This window comes from Saimiri boliviensis (genome assembly GCF_048565385.1).
Source record: "Saimiri boliviensis isolate mSaiBol1 chromosome 19 unlocalized genomic scaffold, mSaiBol1.pri SUPER_19_unloc_4, whole genome shotgun sequence".
In the NCBI taxonomy this organism is placed as follows: domain Eukaryota; kingdom Metazoa; phylum Chordata; class Mammalia; order Primates; family Cebidae; genus Saimiri; species Saimiri boliviensis.
Window position 1 is genome coordinate 481,834 of NW_027412505.1, and position 20,315 is coordinate 502,148.

At 45.4% G+C, this 20,315-nt stretch overlaps 1 long non-coding RNA gene and 1 pseudogene across 2 annotated transcripts in view; one reads left to right on the forward strand and one right to left on the reverse strand.

Moving 5' to 3' along the window:
* LOC141583358 (uncharacterized) overlaps window positions 1-13,254 on the reverse strand; it is a 38,416-nt gene extending 25,162 nt beyond the window's left edge. For both annotated transcript variants that reach the window (XR_012516014.1, XR_012516015.1), the window contains exons 1-4: window positions 13,112-13,254; window positions 8,441-8,711; window positions 5,237-5,350; window positions 413-523 (exon numbers count right to left, since the gene is read on the reverse strand). This is a non-coding gene — a long non-coding RNA (uncharacterized LOC141583358). The remainder of the gene's footprint in view (window positions 1-412; window positions 524-5,236; window positions 5,351-8,440; window positions 8,712-13,111) is intronic.
* A 1,271-nt stretch (window positions 13,255-14,525) lies between these two features.
* LOC141583348 (Krueppel-like factor 4 pseudogene) lies at window positions 14,526-17,352 on the forward strand (annotated as a pseudogene).
* The last annotated feature ends 2,963 nt before the right edge of the window (window positions 17,353-20,315 follow it).

A 20,315-nucleotide genomic window follows, 5' to 3' on the forward strand; every position in this document is an offset into this window, starting at 1 on the left:
AAGATGGGAAAAGTGAGAAAGAATGCAGGTGGCCTCTGGAGTCAGGGTGTCTCCTGGCTGAGAGCCAGGAGCACTGAAAAAGGGATCTCAGTCCTCCACCCACAAGAAGAGGAATTCTGCCGATACATCTGTAGTAAACTTGGAAGAGTAGCCTGATCTCTGGATGAAAAACACAGGCAGCCCATAACTGGATTTCAGCCTCCTAAGACCCTGATCAGAGAACCCAATCTTTCCTGATTTCTGTGGTTTCAAACCACTAACTTGTTATAATGCGTTAATAGGTAGCAACAGAAAACTAGTTACAGGTGCCTATCTGTACTCTTTTTATATTTTCACATACATGTATGCTAATCCCTATAGGCACAAAAAAGAAAAAAAAAAGCAAGGGACTACATTAAAATGTTATACTTACCTTTGTGGGAGCACTGTAAGGGCTGTTCCAGAGCCCTTGCAACTAGAAGAAGATAATGAAGCGCATTTCAGGCAGGTGAGAAGTGTCTTTTCCATGTTACCAATCCAAATTCTGAAAGAAAAAAAAGATGGTAAAATATTTAACTCCCAGCCAGGTGTGGTGGCTCATGCATGTAATTCCAGTATTTTGGGAGGCTAAGGTGCGTGGATCACCTGAGGTTTGTAGTTGGAGAGCAGCCTGACCAACATGGAGAAACTCTTTGTCTACTAAAAATACAAAATTAGCCGGGCGTGGTGCTGCATGCCTGTAATCCCAGCCAACTCGAAAGGCTGAGGCACAAGAATCACTTGCACCCTAGAGGTAGAAGTTGCAGTTAGCTGAGATTGCACATAGCACTCCAGCATGAAGGCTCATGCCTCTAATCCCAACACTTTGGGAGGCTGAGGAGGGCAGATCACCTGAGGTTGGGAGTTCAAGACCAGCCTTACCGACATGGAGAAACCCTGTCTCCACTAAAAATAGAAAATTAGCTTGGCATGGTGCTGCATGCCTGTAATCCCAGGTACTCAGGAGGCTGAGGCAGGAGCATTGCTTGAACCCAGGAGGCAGAGGTTGCAGTGAGCTGAGATCATGCCATTGCACTCCAGCCAGCACAACAAGAGTGAAACTCCGGCTCAAAAACAAACAAACGTAACTCTGCATAACATTATCTGCAAATTCATCATCTACATTTCTAATAGAAGGATTTTTTTTTTTAGCGCTTTCACTTGTGCCCACTGGACAAGGTTTGATTGCAACTATCTGCTACCAGCATAGACGAACCAATTCAAGGAGAGCAATAAATGGGACTAACTATTAAGTTCCCATAAAGAAAGTCCTTAAGAATAAAATCTTTCCTCTAGTTGACACAAGATTAAGACAATGTCCATTACATAAAATCCCAATCTAATAAAAGCTGAAATGTAATGTTGTCTGTTTCCCAAATTTTAATTTTGTTCAGGCTCTGTCATGGTGACCAGGGATTGGAAAATGACTGCAAAGAGCCTCTGGGGAATCTGGGGAGGGAAGAAAGGTAGTCTGTATTCTAAGAGGGGACTGAGGTGATGGCTACAAAATTCTACATATCTACGGAAATTATTCAATTCTACATTTATGATTACTGACTTTCATTACAAGTAACTTGTTCAATAAAATTTCTGGTTTCTACTCCAACCTGCAAGGAGCCAGGAGGTCACCACTTGTCCTTACAACTAGAAAAAAGCTGAACAAACTGAAAATTATCAAATCTTATTAGAGGGCCTAGAAGAGAGGTCACAGGGCAAATTGCCATGCTGAAAACAAGACAGACAGGCAAATACAAGGAACAGAAGCTGCTGAAGCCAGCACTTAAATGGTACTGACAGATTACTAGAAGCTGAGGGTGGCCTGCCTTGAGCATTCAAAACTCCTTGGGGCCCAGATTTAGTGGGGATCTCACATTTTTCTAAGTTTTATCACCTGGAGCCCAACCAGGTTCTCATAGTAAAGATCAGAAGAAAAATGCCCACAGAACTGACACTGCCGACTTCAGCACTAATTATAAAGCTACAGTAACCAAACAGTGTGGAAATTGGTGAAGAAAGAAAAAAAGCAGACAAATAGGTCACTAGAAAAGAATACAGAGCTCGGAAATAGACTAACCTTTGAGAAAGGCACAAAGGCAATTTAACAGGCAAAGGATAGTCTTTTCAACAAATGGTGCTAGAATGACTAGATATCCACATGTAAAAAATAAATAAATCTAGACACAGATTTTACACCTTTCACAAAATGGATCTTACACTTCAATGCAAGGTACAAAACTGTAAGACTCCTAGAGGATAACATAGGGGAACATCTAGGTGACCTTGGGCATAGTGATGACTTCTCAGATACAATGTCAAAAGCACAACCCAGGAAAGAAAAAATTGATCAGTTGGACTTCATTAAAATTAAAAACTTCTGCTCTGGGAAAGGCATTGTTAAGAAAATGAATAAACAAGTGATAAACTGGGAAAAAATATTGGCAAAATACAGCTCTGATGAAAGACTGGTGTCCAAAATACATAAAGGACTCTAAAAACTCAATAATAATAAAGCAAACAACCCAATTTAAAAATGGGCAGAAGATCTGGATACTCCACCTGAAAAGACATATGGATGGCAAATAAGCATATGAAAAAGATGCTCAAAATCATGTGTCACTAGGAAATTGCATATTAAACCAAAGAGATGCCACTACACTATAATACATACCTAATAGAATGGCTCAAATCCAAACAAGTGACAATACCGAAGGCTGCCAAAGTTGCAGAGCAGCGGGAACTCTCATTCACTGCTAGTGGAAATGCAAAATGCTAGTCACTTTGGAAAACAGTTTGGCAGGTGTTTTTGTTTTGTTTTGTTTTGTTTTTGTTTTTGTTTTTTGCAAAGCTAAAAATAGCCTTGCCACATAATCCTGCAAATAGCAGTTTTAGGTATTTACCACAGTAATGTGAAAACATGTTCACTCAAAAACTTGCATCCAGGTATTTACAACAGTTTTCTCATACTTGTCAAAAACTGGAAATAACCAAAATGTCCTTTACTAAGTTAATGGCTAAACAAACTGTGGTATATCTGTGCAACAGAATATGATTCCGTTATAAAAAGAAATGAGCTATCAGGCCATGAAAAGACATGGAGGAACTTTAAATACATAATGCTAGGAAGAAACGAGTCTAAAAACTCTACACACTGTATGATTCCAACACTAGGACATTCCAGGAGAGTCAAAATGGTAGAGATAGTGAAATGATCAGTGATTGCCAAACGTGGAGGAGGGATGAATTGTTTGAACACAAGGAGGTTTTCAGTAGTGAAACTCTTCTGTGTGATACTGTACTGAGGATTCATGACACTAGGTAATTGTGAAAACCCACAGAACTATAAAACTCAAAGAATGAACCCTAATGTAAACTATGGAGTTTAGTTAATAATAACATACCAATATTGATTGATCAATTGTAAACATCTATCACACTAATGCAAGATACTAATGATAGAGGAAATTGTGTTCTAGAGGATAAGAGAGAATAGGGGAATTCCCTGTGCTATCAGCTCAATTTATCTGTAAACCTAAAAGTACTCTAAAAAATAATATCTATTAAATTTTATTAAAATTCTGACATGACAGCCTCAAATCAAAATGTTGGTGGCATCCTGTTACTGTGTGGTTAATAATGGGCATTGGGGTGGATCAACCTGGAGTCAGAACGGTCAGAGATAGCAATGCCTGTGCCTTCAACCTCTGGCTCTGCGGGTGTCCCTGGAATCCAGAGAGCAGATCAGCTGGCTTGAGACAGCCTCAGTGCTCCAGATAGTGCAGGCTTCTGGTAAGGACAGGGAAAAATCATCTCAGGGCAGTAATATGGCTGATATAGATTTTATTTTGGACGTGGGTGAATCTTGAAGTCTAAAAAGTATTTAACTTAGAAGACAGATACTCTCTGTTCATGATGTTAAGAACAAATTTAGAATTGTTGTTAAACTTACATCTTTATTTCCCTAGCTGGCCAGGACCTCATCAGTAGCTACTGATGTCACTAGTGTCCTCTGATCACCTTGGCAGTGATAACTGTTTTGACCCAACAGAAAACTGAGGTGTTGCTTGTACCTAAGATGCTGACACCTGGCAGAAATCCAGGGTCACTGTCCCAGAGCAAGTCAGCTAGCTGTTGATTAACAACCAGAGGGGACCCGGTCATCCACTGAGGTCATCTCCATGCAGCATGAGCCACTTGCTCTAATGAAGCCACCATCACTACATTTCTCATAACTTGCTATTCACTAGACTGAGAGTTCTGTGAAAGCTGAGATCATATCTACTCATCTCTGTGTTCATGATTCCCAGCTTAGGGTCTGGCACTAAGGAAGGTCTCAGCAGTGTTCACTGAAGATAGGATAAAACTGACTATAGATATCCAATCCAATCACCAACATTCCTCTCCAAAATGTCCTACCAGGGATGCTATAATTTCTCCCAAGATGCAGCAAGCCCCCTTCCTATACCTGTAGACCCCTGCTCTACACCAGTCACATCCCAGGATCTTCTGTGGGACACTGGAGGAAAAACGGGACTACTCTGAAGAATTCCTCTTATGGTTCCCCTTGTCATTAGGAGCAATGTCTTCACCTACACTCCCATCCTCTGGGCTGCCATGACACACCACTTTCAGAGAACTACTATATTTTCTTGAAATCATGTCATTGTGTTCTTTCTCTCATGAGCTTGAGTTGCTTGGGGAAACAGTACTATTTGAACCCCAAGTACACCCAGTAAATACTCATATCATAGAGAGACCTTCCTCAACTGAAAGTGCAGAGGAATAGTGTAAGTATCACTGCTTCATATACTGGCAAGAAACACTTACTCTGGCACCTGACCTAGGGCAGAGCTGTTTAATGTAAGAATAGACATCTCCAACCCTTCTCCAAGCATGGTTCTTCTCTAACCCACACTGACCTGAACAGCATCCACTGCTATGGCAGCCCCGAGGTCAAGGCTCCTAGGTCTGGGGTGGGGCTCAGGGTCAAATCCTCCCCCTCTTGGAGTTGGTGCTGCCTCTCACTATAAACCAGCTCTGATCCCCCCTTTGGCTCTTCCTCACCAGGGTCAGGAGACTCCTGCGGATTAAGTGTCTTGCCCAGTCCCCGCTGCTCAGCTTGCGCTGCCCCTCGAGTGGTTGAATGATCACAGGCCCATTGCCCATTCCCCTGAGGCTTCTGGCCCAGTTTGTCCTTATTCTCCCCTTCTTTGTTTCTCACCTGTTCTAGCGCTGACTTGTCCTTTACAGGTTCTTCTCTTTACCAAAACCTGCTGACTTTCTTCCATCTGTTCCCTCAGTTCTCAGCTTCCCAGGTGTGAACTCAGCTCAGGCTCTGAAGGAGAAACACAGGGGCCAGAGTCAGGAGTCAGACCCAGAGAGGTCAGAGGCAGGTTAGAGGTCCAGGCAGTGTTAAAGACCATCTCAGTCCCTCAAGGACTCAGAGAAAACTAAGCAGGAAGGGACCTCAGAGAGGTACAATTAGCACCTACTTTACTGATGAGAAAACTCAAGTCCAGAAAGACTAAGACTCTCCCAGGCTCCCTCATCACCCAGTGGCAGCAGATATACCACGAAAGCCTTGGCCTCACCCTCCCTGTGCAAAGCAGGTAACTCATCCTCCAGAAACTCGCTGCTGCCTTTCAGAAAACTTTAGATCAAATACAGCAATTTCACCTTGCAAACAGAGTAAAAGGGTCTTTCCTTGGACAATTCTTTATCATGGTTCTCTAGGCCTATTACTTACTCCCAGTCCGTTGTCATTCACTGGCTAGCAGTTTGGGGCAGGGAGCATGTGAGGATTAAACAGTGGTTAACACAACCCTGCTTTCCCAGTCTGGGCATTCAGCTACTCCATGCTTCCTCAGGGAGTTTCCTCTGCTGTAACTGCTGGAGAGTCCAGGCCCTCATGTGGGTCATTTCTCCATGAAGATCCCTGTTATTTTCTTCCTCTCCTGGAGATAGAGAGGGCAGAGAATGGCTCTGGGTCTCCATAGTCTTAGGTTTTCTCCTGAGCCAGCCAGGGCAGCTGAAAGCAATCATGACTGAGAGAGGTTAGGACAGTGAAGACGATCTCAGAGGAGCACGGGCTCACAAGGACAGCCCCTCGTGGAGACAGTCAGGACCGTGACACGGGCACTATCTGACCAATTCTGCTGGGGGCGATGGACCAAGGATTAAGCAGAGGATGCTGCCATGAGGAGAAAGGGGAAGAACCAAAGGAGTAGGGGAAAATAAGATAGACAATAACGGTTTCAAGAAATGCAGAGCAAAGATCCCAAAAGCAAAGTCCCACAGGATGGAGGGTCAGTCTCAGACTGTGGATCCTACTTAAGTACCTCCTGCTGGATTTTGCCCAGCTCCATTTCCAAACTATTTTGGATTGGTGACTTTTTTCTCCCTTCCATGTTCCTTCTTTTTGAACTAGAATCACTGTAATTGTTATTCTGTGCCTGTCCCGCCATTCCACATTAGGAGCAGATAAGCAGTTTGTTCAGTTTCACAGGTCGACAGAGGTAAGGCAATTATGTCAATAATCTGTACTTAATGGACACCCTCAGAAGCCTCATTGACACCTGGTGTGGATGTTTTAGATCAGATTTTAAACTTTGGATCTGATGTGGCCTAGGTGACATTTTTCATGTTGAACTAATGCTTTAATGACATGAAATTTGGAAACTTTAGAGGAGAGGATGAATGTATTTTGCAGATGGGGGAATGTGAGTGTCCAACTGTGGTAGATGGAATTTCTGAAATGGTCCCCAAACATGCCATATCCTTGTCTCTGAAGCCTGTTAAGGTGATGAGACACCACTCCTGTGATTATGTTTTTATGTGACAGTTACATGACCTGAAGATGATGAGGTTACCTGCATGAAGTGTATTGAATCACATCACTCCATACATGACAGAGCTTTCTGTGGCTGGTTGGAGAAGATGAAGTCAGAGAAGGAAGGAGCTTGAGAAGGACTCCATGAGTTGTGATTGGCTGAAAGATAGAAAAGACAGGTAAAGAGGAAAGCAGGTGGCATCTGAAGTCAGAGTATCTCCTGGCTGACAGCCAGCACAGAAAAAGGGCCCTCAGTCCCCCACAAACAAGAATAGAAACATTTTCCAATATCTGCAGTGAACTTGGAATAAAAGCTTGAGCTCTAGAGAAAAAGCATAGCTAGCCCATTTCTGGATTTTAGCCTCACATAACCCTGATCAGAAAACCCAGGAAGGAAGGAAAAGAAGGAAAGAAGGGAGGGATAGGGGAACAGATAAACTTACATGAAGATGAGGAGATCCAAGGAAACTTACACCACCGATATGTTCAATTAACAGGAACACGCTAACTAGTTATTAGAGAGACACACTACTATAAATCCATATACTGTTTCCATGGCAGACAATCATTCCTGCTTCTCTGAAACACTTTCTGTCTCCGCCTTGCTATTGTTAGAGACACTGAGTCTTCCCTTTGGACAAGTTCTGGCACCCACAGGAATGAGATGAGACAGTGAACCCCAGAACACCAGGCCACAATGTTCCCTGCTGCTCCTTGTCCACTCCAGAAGCTGCCCAGCTGCAGGGGAATGTGAGCCTCAGCTCCTGGGTCTGACATCATCCCTTTGCCTTTCTCACTGGGCTTCTCTCCTTGCACTGGCTCCCACTCCCCCAGGAACTGGCAGGTGACCACGTGAAAAGAACACAAACAGGCCACGCCCTTTTCTTTCTCCTCTCAATGCCTGCAGTGGTGGGTTCCATGGGGTAGTGATCTGACATTTACTCATTATGGTGCCCCTAGCCCAGAGCAGGGCCTGGCACCTAATGGCCACCATGTGAATGCTCAGTGAAAGAAGGTGACCACCACAAGGTCATGAGGAACCAAGAATTCTACTGTGGCCCATCAATTTTAAGTCCTACATAATTCTAGAATGGGAAATGTGAAAGGCCTTCAAAAGTGGCCACTCTCTGAAACCATTATACTGGCAGCTGAGCCATGTTTCCCCATCCTGGACACATCTAGAGGGCACCGCCTAAATCCAGACACATCTCCCCACACAGGACAGTTCAGGAGCCTTAGCCTGGGAAATGTGGTGGACAAGGATGGGGGAATCATGAAAGTTGAAGAGGTAAAAGCAGGTGAAAGGGAACAGCAAGGTGGAAACAGAGAGAGAGATGGGGATGGAGACTGGGGGATGAGAGGGGAAGAGAGAGGAGAGGGACGCAGATCCAGCCACTGAGGAAAAGGCCTGAAGAGAACACTGTCCTCTCCTGAAGTCAAATAACTTCCACCTGACCACGCACTGCAGCTCGTGGGTGGCACATGTGGGTCATGCTGCAATGTTTAGGGCCTATGGAATCTTCCCTTCTCATCTGAATCATAATGGAGAGAGGACTCTCTGACCCCAACCAGCTGGCAGTGCCTCGTGATTTTTACCTGTTAGATCTGGCAGCTCTTCATGTCAGCCCACACCGCATGAGGCTGCTCTTGGTGAACCGAATGGGGAAGATTCTACATCAGTGCCTCGGAGAGTCCACTGGAAGCCCTGGACAGCAGGAGTCAGTGGTGCCCCAGCATGGAGGCCGAGAGCACACAGCACTGAAGCTCCAGACACCCTCAGGAGGACAGTAAAGGACAATGTGCTGGTGAGAGCCTGGGTCAGCAGGAACCTCCACCTGGGTCTGAACATGATTGGCCTTCATACGAGCTATGACATAAAAGAGAGAAATCAAGGTTAACATTAAGATTTGGGGCTTGGGGAACTTGAAGGATGGAACTGCCATTTGTTGAGACTGGGAAGACTGAGAAAGGAGCAGATTGAAAGGCGGTGAGGAACTAGAATTGGCTGGGTTTCTGTCATATGCAATCAACAGTCTTGACCAGCCTGGGCAACATAGTAAGACCCTGTCTCTGAAAATAAAAAGTTAGCCAAGCATGGTGGTGCACATGTGCAATCTCAGCTACTCAGGAGGCTGAAGCAGGGAGATTCCTGAGTAGCCAGAGAAGTTTTCACAAAATAAGTAATATTTGGGGCAGATCTTAGTGAACAGGAATTCCATTCTTTCCGTTAGGAAATTAAGAGAGTGTGGGTGTGGTTAGTTAATGATGATTGAACTATCTTTGGAATCTCATCTACTGGTCTATCTGGTCTATTTATATATGTATATTCTATCTGCAGTCTCACTGAGCTTTGCTAGTTTATGTTGCAGTAACAAAAGCCCCAAAATCTTAGCAGCTACACATACAAAGGTCTATTTTCATTGACATTTCCTTTTGTGGCAGGTTAACTGTGACTCTATTCTATACAAGCTATTTTATTTGTTAGACAGTGAAAGCTGTGATACTTAGAGAATTGTTGAATGTGGTTCATTCATTCATTTAACAACTATTTATTGAATATCTGTTTCATACCAGGCAAGGTCAGGCACTGAGAATACAGTAGTAAATAAGAAACAAGATCTCTAATTTCCACAAGCTTATTTTGAAAATGAGATTAAACACTTACAAAATAATCATAACAATATTACATTCATAAATAATAAATATTTTAAATTAGAAAAATATAAAATTATTAAAACTAAAATGGCCAGGAGTGATGGCTCACACCTGTAATATCAACACTTTGGGATGCCAAGGTGGGAGGATCATTTGAGCCCAGGAGTTTGAAAACAGTCTGGGCACCACAGGAAGACCCTGTATACAAAAAATAAAAACTGAGCCTGGCATGGTGGTGCATGCCAGCAGCTACTAAGAAGGCTGAGGTAGGAGGACTGCTAGAGCCTGAGAGGTCAAAACGGCAATGAGTCATGATCATACCACTGCACCACTGCACTCCAGCATGGGTGACAGAGCGAAACCTTGTCTCAAGAAAGCAAAAAGAAGAAGATATGTTCAAACTATATGCAGGAGAAAAAAGAAGAAGGAAGAAAGAAGAAAAGAGGAAGAAGAAGAAGAAGAAAGAAGAAGAAGAAGAAGAAGGAGGAGGAGGAGGAGGAGAAGGAGGAGAAGGAGGAGAAGGAGGAGAAGGAGGAGAAGGAGGAGAAGGAGGAGAAGGAGAAGGAGAAGGAGAAGGAGAAGGAGAAGGAGAAGGAGAAGAAGAAGAAGAAGAAGAAGGAAGAAGAAGAAGAAGAAGAAGAAGAAGAAGAAGAAGAAGAAGAAGAAGAAGAAGAAAAAGAAGAAGAAGAAGAAGAAAGAGGGAAGAAAGAAGAAGAAGAAGAAAAAAAAGAAACAATTTCATTGCTGTAGTCCTGAAACTACTATGTAGAATACTATTGTCTACATTACATCACGTCAGTCCTTTAATGGCTTAACAATTAGATATGATCCATAAAATTTTCCTGGTAATTAGGTATACTTAAGAACAATTAAGTATAGAGTTACTGCCTTGACAGGAAGATGGTAAAATTTTTTAAAAGACAAATAAATAAATAAAATAATAAAACCTGTAGCTCTGTGAGTCTCAAATAACATCTAATTGAATCAGTGAACATCTAGCAATCATTCTGAACACATAATTCTCTTAATACATGTTGCCTAAACTCCCAACAGATCTGACTTACCAACACCTGTATGTAGCCAAAAATTGACAATCATTTATAAATTATCACCTATGACTCCATCTTCTCTACCCACTTAAAAACATTTTACATCTTTATTTATGATTTTTTGTACAGATGGGATCTCACTATGCTGCTCAGGTTGGTCCAGAAACAGACCCACACTGATTTCATAAATCAGATGATCATACAGCCATCTGATTTATGAAAAAAAGTGCCACACAGTCCAGAAGGACAAGGATGTTCCGTTCAATATATGGTGCTACATTAAACAGTCACATCCATGTATTTTTAGTAGAGATGGCTATTTTTTAGTAGAGTAAAAAGTGAATCATGGCTGGGTGGGGTGGCTCACACCTGTAATCCCAGCACTGTGGGAGGCTGAAGTGGGCAGACTACTTGAGCCCAAGAGTTTGAGACTAACCTGGGAAAATGTTGAATGCCCATCTCTACAAAAAAACAAAACAAAACAAAACAAAAAAACAAAACAAAACAAAACAAAACAAAAAAACACAAAAATTAGCCAGGCATGGTAGCACATGCCTATGGTCTCAGGTACTCAAGAGGCTAAGGTGGGAGGATTGCTTGATCCAGGAGGTGAAAGTTGCAGTGAGCTGAGATTATGCCACCACACTCTAGCCTGGGAAATAGAGTGAAAGTCTGTCTGAAAAAAAAAAAAAAAAAGCATAAACTAAAATAAAATTGCTATGAGGTTAACACAGAAAAACGTGTTCATATTCTTAGGTTAGGCATTGATTAACAGGACACAAAAAGCAGTCACCATAAAGGAAAAGATTGATCAAGTATAATTTCATTAAAATTAAGAAACTCAGGCTGGGTACACTGGCTCATGCCTGTAATCCCTACACTTTGGGAGGCCAAGGAAGGTGTATCACTTGATACCAGGAATTCCAGACCAGCCTATGTAACATGTTAAAACCCCATCTCTACTAAAAATACAAAAAGAGCTGAGCATAATGGTGCTCCCCTGCAGATCCCAGCTACTTGGGGGCTCAGGCAGGAGGATCCCCAGAGCCTTGGGAGGTCGAGATTGCAATGAGCTGTAATTGTGCCATTGCACTCCAGCCTGGACAACAGAGTGAGATCCTGTCTAAAAAAGAAAAAAAAAAAATAGAGAATCTCCATTCATTTAAAAACACCATTAAAAGAGTGAAAAGGCAAGCTACAGTTTGAAAAAAGAGAAATGCAATACGTATATATCCTAGAAAGGACACATAACCAGAATAAAGTGTTACAAATCAACAGAAAAACAAGCATATCCTGAAAACAGGATACAGAGATTTAACAGGCACTTCACAAAAGAGGACGTATAAATGGCAGTAAAAAATACTCAACCTCAATACCAGGAAAAGGCAAAATGAAACCACACTGATACATTACTGTACCTCTACTCCAATGGCAAAATAACTTCGAAGTGACAAGCATCAGCAAGGATGTGGGATAAGCAGAATATTCCCTGATAAGTTTTACAACCACTTTGGGAAAATGTTCAACAATATCTGATACCTCTAAAACCAACAATGTGACTCTTACATATATACCCCAATCTAGCAATGTTCTATTTCTTCATCTGTGGTGAATTATACTTAGTATAAATTTATTACCTGTACTTTTTTTTTTTTTTTTTAGGTTCTCCCTCTGCCATCCAGGTCTGCGTGCACTGGCAAGATCACTGCTCACTGTAATCTCAGCCTCCCAGGCTCTGATAGATCCTCCCATCTCAGCCTCCCAGGTAGCTAGGGACACACCACCACAGACAGCTAATTTCTGTATTTTCAGTAGAGATGGGGTTTTGCCATGTTGCCCAGGCTGGTCTGGAACTCCTGGGCTCCAGTGGTCTGCCCACCTTGGCCTTCCAAAGCGCTGGGATTACACGTGTGATCCACTGCCCCCCGACCACCTGCACATTTCAAATTGTCAACTTCTTCCACAGACTTCTGTAACTTTTCAAAGACTTCTTTGACACAAAGTTCTCAGAAATCTTAAAGCTAGCATTTTAGAATAGAAAACCGAGCTGCTGGTTCACAGGTGAAATTTTACCAATAAAATTTAACAACAAAAGAAAGCTACTAACGCGTGTCAGCTCAGAACAAAGCTTTAAAACGACCAGCAGATCACTTTAACGTCCTCGAGCACTGGGAGTCATTCCTTCGGGTGAACAACACTGTACCCCAAAGAAATGATACCACTTCAAGAAAAGACTTCCTGTGGAAAGCAGCTTTACCAGCAAAAAAAAAAAAGGAAAGCGAGGACACCGCTCCAAAAGTCTTGCTGCGCTTCCGTGAAAGGACGCCCGGTGAGATCATCTGAGAAGCCCCAAAGACCCGCTCCCGCCAGCGGGATTCTTCCCGGCGCCCCGAGAGGAGGGCTGCGGCGGCCGCGGGGAGAGGAACCCGGCGCTGGGACTCCAGCCCGGCGGCCGCCCCGGCCGGCTCGCCCAGCAAACGCTGCGGAGGCCCCTGCGCGCGTCAACCCAGCTGCGCGCCGGGGTCCCGAACTCCCCGCCCGCGGCCTGGCGCGGCGCCCTCACCTCACAAGCGCTGGTGGACTTCCCGGCAAACCTCCACTTCCCACAGGCATGGCGGCCGCCACGCCCCGCGCCTCCGCCCTCCGCAGCCCGCCCGCCTGTCCTGCGTTTCCAGAAGCGCCGCGCTCACTGAGCGGCTCCCAGCGGCGGCGCCACCCTCCCCTCCCCTCCCCTCCCCTCCCGATCCCTCCCCTCCCCTCCCCTGCCCTTCCCCGCCTCAGCCCCTCCCCCGCCACCGCCCCCACCGCGCTCCGCCCCTCCCCTCCCCGCACCGCCCCACCGTTCCCCTCCCCAGCCCCTCCCCCGCCAGCACCCCCACCCCGCCCCTCCCCTCCCCTCCCCTGCCCTCCCCTCCCCCCCAGCCCCTCCCCCGCCACCGCCCCCACCGCGCTCCTCCCCTCCCCGCCCCTCCCCTCCCCTGCCCTTCCCCTCCACAGCCCCTCCCCTCCCCCGCCCCCGCCCCAGCCCCTCCCCCGCCACCGCCCCCACTGCGCTCCTCCCCGCCCCTCCCCTGCCCTTCCCCACCCTCCTCTCCCCTGCCCTTCCCCTCCCCAGCCCCTCCCCCGCCCCCGCCCCCACCCCGCCCCTCCCCTCCCCCGCCACGCCCCGCCCTTCCCCTCCCCTCCCCTCCGGCACCGCCGCTGTCTCAGCCACCGCCCACCGCCCCCCTGCGGCCGCTTGGTCCTCCGCTCCGGCCCCGCCTCCGAGAGCCCCAGGCGCAGGCGCAGCGGGGCCTTAAAGGGGCCGCCACCTCCAAGGCACAGCCGGGTTAGGGCAGAGTGGGCGGCAGCTGGAGCCGAGTCCCAGGAACAGCTGCGCTCCCAGAACGGGAGAGATCCACTCGAAGGTTGTGGGTTCCAATAGAGCAGAAGATGAAGAACAGAGGAATTAAAAGTGAGAATCCCTCCTCAGAGGGTGCCTGGGCCGTGTTCCTTGGCAGTTCCGGGGTATTTGCAGTATTGATCTGAAATGCTGCACCTCCACGGGACGGGACGTGCTTTCGGATGCCGTCCTTGTCTTCTGCCTTAGACGCGCCCTCGGGGGCAGCCTCGGTTTCCGGTCCCCGTCCATTGGCCACCTGCCCTGTCATTGCTTTGAGGGAAGAGGAAACAATTTTCAACATTGAAACTTGCCAGGGTGTCTAAGAACCTGTCTGTAGATGAGCTGCCTAAAGATCACCCGGGAAGACTTTTTTAAGGCAGATTTTCTGTTGCAAGAATTTATAATTCTCTAAATCTACGTTAAGGCCCGGAAAGAATCAAGAAAGCCTAAGGAATCTGCACATATTAAGAGTTTTTCCAAGGTTCCCAGAGAGAAGGAGCGGGCGCATGGGGAGCAGAGGCCGTGGCAGGCAGCGGAGGCACCAGGAGCCGCCGAGTGACCTCGCCGCCCCTCCGGTCCGCTCCCCACCCACAGGCCCATGACCCGCGCCTGTGGCCTCTGCGCACCCAGACTCCGTGCATCCAGACTCCAGCTCCCCAGACTCCGTGCCCTGCAGCACCCACCAGTTCTCCTCCGTGGCAGTCTCACCGAGTGGCACCTCCTGCCCACTGCCCTGGCCACAGCCCCTGCGCCCACGGCAGCAACCCAGGTGACCATGATAGTGGTGGAGGACGCTGGTGAGTGGAAGAGAGGGCAGCCCGGCCACCGGGCCTACTTTCTTGCCTTGCTGATTGTCTATTTTTATAAGATTGTCTACTTTTCTAAGAGCTTTGTAAACAAAGAAACTTTTTTAAAAGGATGACTCTAATTTATATTTAATCTAAAGAAGAAGGACGTCAGGCAACTTGGGGGTTTGGGTTTTGGCTTCGTTTCTAAGTCTTCTCTTCGTTGACTTTGGGGCTCAGGTGCCCCAGATGCTTCGGGCTCCTGAGGACCTTCTGGGCCCTCACATTCATGAGGCAGCCACCTGGCGAGTCTGACAGGGCTGTCAGCGAGGCGCTGCTCCCACCTTTCTCCACGTTGGCGTCTGGCCGGGCGGGAAGGGAGAGGACACTGTGTTAAGCAGGTGCTCCAAATAACCCGATTAGCCGCTGGCAGGAGGAGCTCTCCCACATGAAGGACTTCCCCCAGTGCTTCCTGGCCACGCCGGGACCTAGTGGTGGCGACCGTGGCCACAGACCTGCCGGAGCCACTGCAGCTTGCAGCCGTAGCAACCTGGCCCCCCTGCCCCGGAGAGAGACCGAGGAGCCTAATGATCTCCTGTACCTGGGCCTTGTCCTCTCCAATTCGCTGTCCATCAGCAGTCGGTGGCCGCCACTGTACCCTTGTCAGCATCCGCGTCTTCCTCGTCGTTCCCGTCGAGCAGCGGCCCTGCCAGCGCACCCTCCACCTGCAGCTTCGGCTGTCCGATGCCGGCGGGGCGACCCAGGCGTGGGGACCCCACGGGCGGAGGCCTCCTCTATGGCAGAAAGTCCGCTCCCCCTCCGACGGCTTCCTTCGACCTGGAGGACATCCACAACATGAGCCCCTCTGGCGGCTCTGCGGCGGACCTGCTGCAGCCGCAGTTGGAGCCGGGGTCCACTCCACCGCTGCAGCTGCAGCTGCCAGCTGTTGGGGTGACTGGCAAGTTCGTGCTGAAGGCGTCACTGAGCGCCCCCGGGCAGCGAGTACACAGCCAGTTGTCATCAGCGGCAGCGAAGACGGCCCTGACGGCAGCCACCTGGTGGTGGTGGTGGCGGCCCCCACAACGGCGGCCCGCAGCGCCCGTACCCCCAGATCAAGCAGGAGGAGCCTCCTCGTGCACCCACTCAGGCGCTGGACCCCTCCCAGCCATGGCCACGGCGGGCTGCACACGACGTCCCCCTGGGCGGCAGCCCCCGACCCCTGGGACCTGAGGAACTGCTGAGCAGCAGGGACTGTCACCCTCCCTGCCAGTTCCCCGGCTTCCATCCCCACCCAGGGCCCGATTACCCATCCTTCCTGCCTGACCAGACTCAGCCGCAAGTCCGCCGCTCCATGACCAAGAGCTCAAGCCGCCGGGTTCCTGCCTGCCGAGGAGCCCAGGCCAAACAGGGGAAGACGATCGTGTCCCAGAAAAGCACGGCCACCCACACAAAGAGTTCCCATCCCAAGGCACACCTGCGAACCCACACAGGTGAGAAACCTTACCACGGTGACTGCCAGGGCTGTGGATGGAAATTCGTCTGCTCAGATGAACTGACCAGGCACTACGGTAAACACACTGGGCAACGCCCGTTCCGGTGCCAGAAATGCCACCGAGCATTTTCCAGGTCAGACCACCTCGCCCTGCACATGAAGAGGCATTTTAAATCCCAGACAGTGGATATGACCCACACTGCCAAGGGAGAATTCAGGTTTTTGTTTGTTTCTTTACCTTTTCACCTGGTCTTCCCGATGAGGGGCGGAGCCCAGCCAGAAAGCACTGCATTCATGGTCAGGTTCCCAGCTGAGTCAACTTGTGAGTGGATAATCAGGAAAAACGAGGAATCCAAAAGACAAAAATCAAAGAATCGATGGCGTCTGTGACTGGATCTTCTATCATTCCAATTCTAAATCCAACTTGAATATTCCTGGACTTACAAAATGCAAGGGGGTGATTACCCCCTTTCTCTAAGCAAAGTGTAAAAAGGAATCAAGCCCCTTCTTCCGGGCCAAGAGAATTTTGAGCGTTAGCTGTCTCTTGGTCACTGGCAACAAAGAACTCCTGATTCTATCTCAGAGTGTGGCACTTTCCTTACAACTCGCTTGGTTACAACATTAGCAGTGTGAAAACAGACTAACGCCTGCACACGTAGGTCTAAGTTAAATGAAAATTGACGGAAGAAGCAATGTCACGTGAACAGTAAGCATAAGGGGGTTGAAAGCATTATATTGCTACCGGTTATATTACTACCAGTAAAGAAGAGATTTTCAAATGAAATGTATTACCAGAGATTAAAAAAAAGAGAGAGAGAGACATTTCACAATAACAAAAGCATCAATCCAACAAAAAGACATGCAATCAGAAATCCGCCCAATAGCTTAACTTCAGAGTTCACAAAAAAATGGATAAAATTACAGAGAGAAATGGAGAATTCTATGAGCATGATTAGATATGTTAAAACTTTAGCAATAAATTTAAAAACTATAGAAAATTCCAACAAAGAACTAGAAAAACAAAAACATTAACCACACAGACTTTATGTATATAAATACACATGAACATCAGTGAAAAAATATATATTGTCTCAAGTGTGAATTATACATTTACCAAGAGAAACTATATCTCAGACCATCAAACAATACATTTGAAAATATTGAAATCATACAAGACGTATTTTCAGACCATATGAAAACGCATTAGAACTTGGTAGCAATAAGGTGATCCTGTGGACTGAATGTTTTGGTCATTCCCTAAGTTCATATATTGAAACCTAATCCCTAATGTGATGCTGTTTGGAGGTGGAGCCTTTAAGAGGTGATTAAGTCATGAGGGCAGATCCCTTATTAATTAGGTTACTGTTCTTATAAAAGGGACTTCATTCATGTCCTTTGCCCCTTCCACCATGTAAGAACACTGAGAAAAGACACCATTTGTGAATCTGGAAACACCTGAATCACACACTCATTCCGCTATTGTCTTGACCTTGGACTTCCCTGGCTCTGGAATTGTGAGAAATAGATTTCTTTTGTTTCTAATCCACACAGACTATGGTATTCTGTTACAACAGCCAAAATGGACTAAGATACATGATTGTAAAAATACCAAGTATTTAGAAATTAAACATCGAAACTCTAAATGACAATTTTGTCAAAGTAGAAATCACAAGAGAAATTAGGAAATCCTCTAAACTGAAGGATATTAAAGTAAAATAAATCAGAATCTATGGGGTGCAGCTGAAATAATAGAGAAAAAAATGACATTTTTAAGTACCTCTATTAGAAAAGAAGAAGATGTCAAATTACTAACTTAGCTTCTGCCATAAGAAATGAAAAGGAACATGCAGAGGAAGGAAATAATAATGAAACTGAAGTCAATTACTTAGAAAGATAAATAAAATTAACAAATCCTAAACTTGCTTGTACGGGAAAATAATCAGTAAATTTTATAAAACCCTAACTAGATTGATCAAGACAAAAAGATACAAATTAACAATAACAGGAATAAAAGAACATCAGACCACTGTGACCTTCAGGTCAAGAAAAGGAATATTAATAATTTTATGCCAATAAGCTTGACATCCAAATGAACAATTTCCTTGAGAGAGAAAATTCATGAAAACTGATCTAAGAAGAAATAGAAAATGTGACCAGTCATATATAAATTGTAGAAATTGAATTTGTAATTGAAATCCTTCCCATAGAGAATACAGAAGGTCCAGAAGGCTTTGCTGATGAATTATATGAAACACCCAGTTGAAAATAGCGTCAATTTTACACACACCTTTTTAGAAATTAAAAGAGGCAACTCTTTTCAACTGGATTTATGAGGCCAACATTACTCAGATTAAAAAAAGAAAATGCAGACAACAAAATTAGAAGAAAAAAGAACCAAGAACAATTATTTCTCTTGAACGAAGACCAAAAATTCAGTGCAAGAAGTTAATAAATTCAAATACAAATTTTAAAAAAATGTGTCACTCCAGATTGGTTTATGGGGAAGTGTTTGATTCAAATAAACTGCAAATTAAATAACACAACTCAATTAATACAATAAAAAACAGGCCGGGTGCAGAGGCTCACTCCTGTAATCCCAGCATTTTGAGAGGCCAAGGTGGGTGGGTCACTTGAGGTCAGGAGTTCCAGACCAGCCTGGCCAACATGGCGAAATCCTCTCTCTACTAAAAATACAAAATTAGTCGGGCATGGTGGTGGAAGCCTGCAATCCCATGTACTCAGGAGGTTGAGGCAGGAGATCTTTTGAACCCAGGAGGCAGAGGTTGCGGTGAGCCAACATCACGTCATTGCATTCTACCTGGGCAACCAGAGCAAAGCTCTGTCTCAAAATAAAAATTAGCAAAGTAATACCATGTTCAGGCATCAATTTTTTAATAGTGTGTATAATTTCTACACTAAAGTCTACAAGCACTACCGACAGAAAGTAAAGAAGATCAAAATTAGCAGAGAAATTGCGTATTCAAGAAGTGGAATATCCAGTGTTATTACTTCTCCAAGACTGAGCTATTAAATTAAGTGCATTTTCAATTAAGACACCAGTGAGCTTTAAAGGAAATGTTAAAAGAAATTGGCAAGCTGAAGCTACCATTTCTATGAAAATATAAAAAGTTCGAATAGCTGAAATAATTTTAAAAAGAAGGAATTTGGAGGATGCATATTGAGTAATTTCAAGATTTACTATAAACCTCTAGTAATAAAAAGCAGTGCGACATTGTTATAAAATAGGCTTAAATCAATGGAATAGAATAAAAAGCCCATGAATAGACCCACACAGACGCGGCCGATCCCAACCGTGACATGGGGTAGGGGCGCCCTCTTGTGTTCAGACGCCTTTCCTGCTGCCGGGAGCCCAGGGAGACCCAGGGGAGGTCTCGGCTGAGCAGGTGAGGATGGAGCTAAGGGCCACCGTTCTCAGCCCTGTGGCCACAGGGGGGCGTCGCCGCGCAGCTGTCAGATTCTTCTTTTAAAAAATTATCCATGTTTCTGATTATATATAGTATATAATAAGATAACAAATTCAGGAACCATGGGAAAGTCACGTATAAAACCTTAATAGGAAGTAAAATACAGATTACAACACACTACCATTTGATTTTTATGCAAATGCTTTATTATTCCAATATTTTTACTCACTTGCTAAATAAAGCACACAAGTCAATATGCTCAATAATTCTGTGAGTTTAAATCTTTAAAAAATGCAATGTTAGCGAAAAACCAAAACTGCTTAGTAAGGTATGTATGGCCTTGTTTATTACCTATCATAGACGTCAAGGTGCTCATAGTCAATAGCTATTTAAACTTTACACAATATTATTTTTGGCCCGATATTGATATGTTAAATGAATGTATCAGAGAATCTTATATTTATGGCATCAGGTTATATTATGTTTATGGCATCAGGCTATACAGATCTATTCAAAACCATTTTTGTCAAAGTTTAAACACTGGAACAAAAGTCAAATTGTTTCCAAGTGAGACGCAAAATGACTCTTGCTAATAGTACAGATTTTGTTCCATGGGTAATAATAAAATTTATTTGTATTTTAGATTCAGGGAGCACATGGCAGGCTTGTTAGCTGGGTACACT